This window comes from Lutra lutra, chromosome 6 (assembly GCF_902655055.1).
Source record: "Lutra lutra chromosome 6, mLutLut1.2, whole genome shotgun sequence".
Lineage (NCBI taxonomy): Eukaryota > Metazoa > Chordata > Mammalia > Carnivora > Mustelidae > Lutra > Lutra lutra.
The window spans coordinates 44,072,405-44,079,459 of NC_062283.1; the positions used below are offsets into that span (position 1 = coordinate 44,072,405).

Here is a 7,055-nt window from a genome sequence, read left to right on the forward strand (position 1 = left end):
GTTTTGTTTTTTAATTCACAAGTACACATTAATCCTTCCTACCTTGTTCCAACACCACAGGGTTCCTTTTCGTGTTCCTCCTTTGCTTATTTGCAATTTCATTCTCTAAGAGTGAGTAACCCGGGTTATGCTTTTGTTTTTAACATTAACCTATTTCAGCTGCAATAATTTTTGTATAGCTAAAAAATATTTATAATTCCTAGGTTAAAGAACTTAGAAAAAGAACCTATACTTACCAATATTACCCATTAAAGGCTAACCTACTCTTCATATTTGATTTGAGTTTTATATCATTAATACTTTCAGTTAGCAATTTTTTGGGCCCAAGCAAGGGGTATGTGTGTGCATATCTATCTATATCTATCTATCTATCTATCTATCTATCTATCTATTATATACATATATGTGTATATATATATATAAATTTTTTTTTCTTTTTTGGGGGGGGTCTGGATGAGCAGGGAGGGTAAGGGCAGATGGAGAGAGAGAATGTTAAGCAGACTCCACATCCAGTGCAGAGCCCAGGGTGGAACTTGATTTCACAACCCTGAGATCATGACCTTATTTTGCTTCCCACATTTGTCCTCTGAAGCAGAAGTAAACATTAGAAAAGTGACAGGTTCTGTTTCTCATGCTAGAGGTCCACACAGGGTTTCTTTCAGTTTGGGAACCATCATGGTTCTTACTTTCTAGAACACTTGGGTCTGTATCAACAATGAGTGTGTAGCAGCTTCCTCTGAATACAGGACAGAGATCTCCATATTCCAGAAAAAGAGTAGCCAATCTGAAGGACTTGTGCCATAAAAAATAAGTGAGTATCCTTAGCTCTGACTTCCCATCATCCAAAAGAAGTATAGGTGGCAGGTATGGGCAAACTTTCAGTCATAAAATTATCAAGTCACTGGAGAAGGCAGTAAAGCAAACCTGCAGGCCGCCTGTTTTCCTTGTTGTGAGAAACAAAATGCCTTCTCTAAAGTATAAACTTCCTATTTATGATTTAAAATGGCTGCCTTTGAAATGAGTTATCTAAACAAGTGAAAGACAGTTGCTCATTACATATTATCCTAGTCTGGTTTTTCTACTTAAGTGTTCACACCAAATCAAGCTTTAAAAATAAAACAAACAGGGGCACCTGGGTGGCTCAGTGGGTTAAAACCTCTGCCTTCAGCTCAGGTCATGATCCCAGGGTTCTGGGATCGAGCCCCGCATTGGGCTCTCTGCTCAACAGGAAGCCTGCCTCCCCCGCCCCCCCCACTGCTGACTGCCTCCTCTGCCTACTTGTGATCTCTGTCAAATAAATAAATAAAATCTTTAAAAAAAATAAACTAGAGTGGGATGTGTAGATTTTAATATATTAGAAATTGCAGAATGTGTATGCCACTTACTGACATAGCACTAGTCCCTAGGATTCCATTGGTATAAATATCCCCTTTGCATTTTAACAATAACAGAATGATTAGAACAAAGACATGATCATAGTTTCTAACACTGAATTATACTGTCTTTCTTTGTTACAGATCAGCTTACATAGTTTCACTCTATTTTCTATGCATTTTGTCTTTTAAATTCCCTTTTAAAAAATACGTATTTTAAAAAATCAGAAGACAAAATATTTAGACGAGCAAGTCTTATGAGCTATCTTTCCCTTGGTTACTATTGGCAAGTGGAGGGATAGTCATGGATTTTGAGTGGCATGGCCAAGCATTTCCATGGATCATTTTCCCCACAAGTTCAGGGATAGGAAAGATGGGAAACTCTCTTTTTTAAACATGTGGGCAGAGTGACACAATTCTTTAACTCTTCAAGATATCCTTCCAACATTTTTCACTCAGCTGCAATGATGATCCCATTAATGAATGCAATGGCTAATAAAACTCTCAACTATGATTCCAGCCAAGGTTACTGTCACCAAGTCATCTTTCTCAATTGTTGTTTGTGTCCCACCAACATCTTTCTCCATGGAGTAACTAGTTGCCACATTCAGGGTTGCAGTATTCTTACTTTCCTCTTAAGCAAATGAATGTGCTTTCTGAAGCTGGCAGATTTTCTGTGTGAAGGTTATGCTGTCTGTACTTGTTTGCACCAGAGCCATCAAGCCTCTAGAGTCTTGAGCTTTTCATATGCACCTGGGGTCACCATGCCATCTTCCATACCTGAAGTCATAAATGTGATCTCCTGGCCAAACCATGCTAACTCTTTCAACTAGGATCCAGAGTGATGTGCTTTCTGAGACGAAGAACAGAAGTGGCACCATCCACATCTTGTTTATGTTTACTTGTTTACTTTGGGGCCAAGCACCTAGCTAGCTTCTGTGCTAAGGAAGATTAAAAAGTTCTGCAACCACAGACCCTCACCTGGCCGAGAAGGTGGAGTCCCCAAGCTCCCTTCAACCACAACAGCTGAAGAAGACTCTGCAAAGTTTTCAGAGCTTTCAGGGCAGAGTCTGCATTTATCTCTCCTTAAGAGGGTGAGGAGCAATCATGGTAAGGTCATCTGTCTGGGGCTCACTGGTCCCACTTTGGCTATTTGACCAGCAAAAAAACAATGACCTGTAGATAAGAATTCAGCCTGGCCCATACTTTTTGACCTTGTGAGACCCTACACAGTCAAGCCTGACTAACTTCTGACCTACAGAACTGTGAATAAATGGGTGTTCTTTAAGTCACTAAGTTGGCTTAAATTCATTAGGCAACAGTTGAAAACTAATGCAGACATCCTATCATTGCCTCTTGACATCAGGACTGTGCCTTCATCTAAGAAAATCTCAGTTGCCTAGGATTTCAAATCAACCAGATCAATTGTATAGTTGGGGAGGTAGTAAAGGTAAGGTGTCTTAGGAAAAAAAGAAACTCAGATTACCTGGTGTGAAATTATGTGTGTTTGTGGGTGTGCATGTGTGTGTATCTGCTCCTGATTCCTGATGCAGAGCTCCCAAAACCTCTTTAATGGAGGTGTTAGGAGGGGGCACCTGGGTGGCTCAGTGGGTTAAGTCTCTGCCTTCAGCTCAGGTCATGGTCTCAGGGTCCTGGGATCAAACCCCACATCGGACTCTCTGCTCAGCAGGGAGTGTGCTTCCCCCTCTCTCTGCCTGCCTCACTGCCTACTTGTGATCTCTCTCTCTCTGTCAAATAAATAAATAAAATCTTAAAAAAAATAGAGGTGTTAGGAGAATCTTTTTTCCTAACATTTCATCTTTGATCACAGTTGCTGACACAGAGCTCCTAAGTCCTTTGAAATTTCCTGAGTAATAGCAACATCCAACACTGGATTTCTAAATCCTTTGGAAGATCTTAAAGTGTCTTTGTTCTAATGAGGTGACTCTTGGTGGGTTCTTAAATGGGGGCTAGTCACAGAAAGACCAAAACATGACTAAAATCTTGAGACTTTCAGCCCTCTCACTCCCCCTAGAGAGGTGAGGGACTGTAAATGGAGTTAATTATCAATCATGCCGGTGTGATGAAGCCTCCATAAAAAGAATTTCAATTAGAATGAGGTTCAGAGAGTTTATGGGTTGTTGAGCACATTCACATGCCAGATGGGTGGCACACCCAACTCCATAGGGACAGAAATTCCTATGTTTGGGACCTCACTCTATGTATTTTTTCACCTGGATGTTTATCTGTATCTTTTTTTTTTTTAAGAATTTTGTCATTTATTTTATTTATTTATTATTTTTTAAAGATTTTATTTATTTATTTGACAGAGAGAAATCACAAGTAGGCAGAGAGGCAGGCAGAGAGAGAGGAGGAAGCAGGCTCCCTGCTGAGCAGAAAGCCCGATGTGGGGCTCGAACCCAGGACCTGGGATCATGACCTGAGCCAAAGGCAGCGGCTTAACCCACTGAGCCACCCAGGCGCCCCTTATCTGTATCTTTTATCATTAGTTTTATTATATAATAAGCTGGTAAATGTTAAAAAAAAAAATGTGCCCCATCCCATGAATACAACGTTCACTTCCTCATCTGAAGATTAAAAGACTTCGACATGTCTGCCTTCAGGTTTTTGTTTTGCTTTGGTTTGGTTTTTGTTGTTTTGTTTTTAGGGCACTTCTGTGCAGCTATAAATGCTTTGTCTGTAGACTTCATCTGGATCAAGGCATCTCCTTATGGGTAGCCCTGATGATTCTACACCATATGAACCTTGGGAGTTGAGTATCTGTAGAAAACTCCCCCAGAAAAGTCCAGGAGATCGCAAAGATGTATATGGTCTTTAACATTTATAGCAGTACAAACTGCTAAGGCAAAATAATGGTTAGAAGAGAAATGAGAGATACTGAGACTTGATTCATCACCTGCTGAACTTCAGCTGCTATGCTCTTGAAGAGTTCAATATATCTTTCACCCAACAAGTCCTTATGCTTCCTCAATGTGTTCTGTGTATATTCCTCACAAGCAAAGAAGACAAAAAGCATTTCCTGTTGGGCTACTGTCCAAGGAAGTAACAAAGAAGATGGCTTCCTTCCCCCCAGTGACGAAAGGCCACCACTTTTTCAGTTGTGAGCACTCACATGCAGATGAGGACTTGCTTTTCCTTGGAGAGGAACTGGGTTACTTTGGATGTACCACCATCAAGTTTAAGAAAATTGCTTTGTAAACTTCAGTGTACTGGGTCTCCATGTGATGTTTGAACCACTGCAGTACTAGGTCTTTGTGCTCCTCACTTACAAACTCAACTGGGGCTTCTCCATTCCTTCTACCTTGGTCATTCAGACAAAGTGCTGTATTTCCCACAGCAATATCAGGTCATTTGAAGAATCCTGCAACATCTTGTTCTGGCCTGTCATAGTAAACCTTGAGTCTTGACTACAGTGTTATCATCAATAAGTTCCATCTTGCTGCAAGTACCACTTTCAGATTTGGAACTTACTATCTCTGGATCTGAAAACCTGTGATTACAGGGCTCTGAAATCATTCCTAAAATTATATTCCCCACATCTAACTTGAGAGAGGTTCCATACTGGGATACTGAGCTTTCTCAAAATTTAAACACTGTGTCATTGCTGCAATATCCAGTTTATCAGTAACAGATGAACCAAAGCAACACTTCTTGAATTCTCTTCAAAGACACGGAAAAAAAAAAAGATAGTAGTAGTCAGGCAATAATACATTCTTCCTGGAAGCCTTAGGATGTAGGGTTTGCCTGACTTGAGGTTGCCTACCAATACAGACAGAGAAGGAGGTTCCTACCCCAGTGTTCTGTTCATTGCTCACTGACTGGTTAAACTGGGTCCACCTGCTGTTGGGAGGATAGGTTTTTGGGATGGATCTTAGTTTCTTTACAATTTTACATCAGTTCAAACTGATCCAGTCTAACTAGTACTTTCTACTAATTACTTTGTGTACTTGTTGTTGGCCAGATCCATAACTTTCCATAACAGCAGGATCAGCTCCTTTTCACTGGAGCCCAGCTTGATCCCTCAAGTGGCTCCAGTGGTGACCCTAAAAAGCACTATTGAGTAATCCAGAGATTCATGACAATAGGTGGGGAGAGAAGAGCTCTGAGGTACTGAGGTGGGGTGGAAGTGAGGAGAAAATCTTCAATAAAACCTCTTCTATGAGAAAAGCAAAGTGATCCCCACCCCCACTCCTTGACACTGCTGCTGCAAAAAGTGGTGGCTAACCATCTAAGTCCACACCAGACTGATACTCCACCCCCTGGGCAGGAAGCATGCAGCTGCCAGCCTCTCAGGGCCTGGGAGTAATCTTAAGACAAGTGGCAGAGTTGCTGGAGCCACCAGTCTCAGTGGGCTTTCTCAGGCTCAGAAGGCCGTGCTGCTTCATCTTCCCCTAAGGCCTTGGTGAGGCCATTCACCTTCAATGGCTTCACAGTGCTGCTCAAGGGCAGCTCTAATCCCAATGAGTTTCTAAAACTTGAAGAGGCACCTGGACGAGGTAGGAGCCATCCTGGTGACCCACCTGAGCCCTGACAGCCTCTGTAGCCTCAATAGTCTCCTACAACAAAAGCTGGACTAGTATGATGAGGTGGCCATCGGTGAGGGGTCTGGGGAAGGCAGGCTTTGCCGACTTATCTCACCCAACCTTGGTGCCCTGATCCTCAATGCCAGTGTGCCTCACAGCTGGTGCCCTGTGAGTACTACACAGAGCTCGCCCACAGCCTCCTGGACTGGCTGAGCATCAGGCCCCTATCCCTGAGCCAATGGCCGCTGTTAGCCAAGCCTGACAAATTTTTCTAGAAGGCAGTCATGGGCCAGCTGCACCTACCTCAGCCTACACCGACTGCATGCTGACCTCCATGTATGCCTGGCTGGTGTGGCACCCCATGGCCCCACCAAGCAAGGTGCTGTTCCCCAGTTGCACTCCACCTGTGCTCCTCCTAGAAGTCCTGGTCCCCTTGCAGAACGTGGGATTCTTGCAGAGCACGTAGTGACCCTCCCTCCCCCAGGACCTAGCAGGACCTCAGCAGGCTGAGAGCAAGGAAAATGTGGGCTCCCTGGGAATCTCCAGGAAGAGAAGCCAGGAGAGTCCCGGGATGCCCTGAATGACCCACTACAGCCAAGGCCCCTCACAGGGCTGAGAAAGCAGCCAGGTCCCCTAGGAGGTAAGCCCAGGAGCCCCTCAGAACCATCCCCAGGAGGTACACAGGGCAGCCTCCTCTGTGCTTGGTGTCAGGAAGACAGATCCTCAGGTAGCCCTCAAACCCAGCAGAGCACCCAGCAAAGGACACAGCATATCCTGCCCGTGTGTCCCAGCCATGGAGAAAGCGCCCAGTAGCTCCTACCCTGTTCCAGCTTGCAGTGTCGAAGGACCAGCCTGGCAACTTCCCTGGCCTGCTGAAATGGTGGCCACGCCCAGCCTGGAGAGCAGCCTGTAGCCAGCATGGAGACCCTGGGTTAGACATTAACGGTTTGGGGGCACCTGGGTGGCCAATGGGTTAAGCCTCTGCCTTCGGCTCAGGTCATGATCTCAGGGTCCTGGGATCGAGCCCCGCATCGGGCTCTCTGCTCAGCGGTGAGCCTGCTTCCCCTCTCTGCCTGCCTCTCTGCCTACTTGTGATCTCTCTCTCTCTGTGAAATGAATAAAAATAAAAAAAAATAAA

General features: G+C 44.2%; 1 pseudogene; it reads right to left on the bottom strand.

The window, feature by feature from the left end:
* Positions 1 to 2,091: 2,091 nt before the first annotated feature.
* LOC125101589 (epithelial splicing regulatory protein 1-like) lies at positions 2,092 to 6,837 on the bottom strand (annotated as a pseudogene).
* Positions 6,838 to 7,055: the final 218 nt, after the last annotated feature.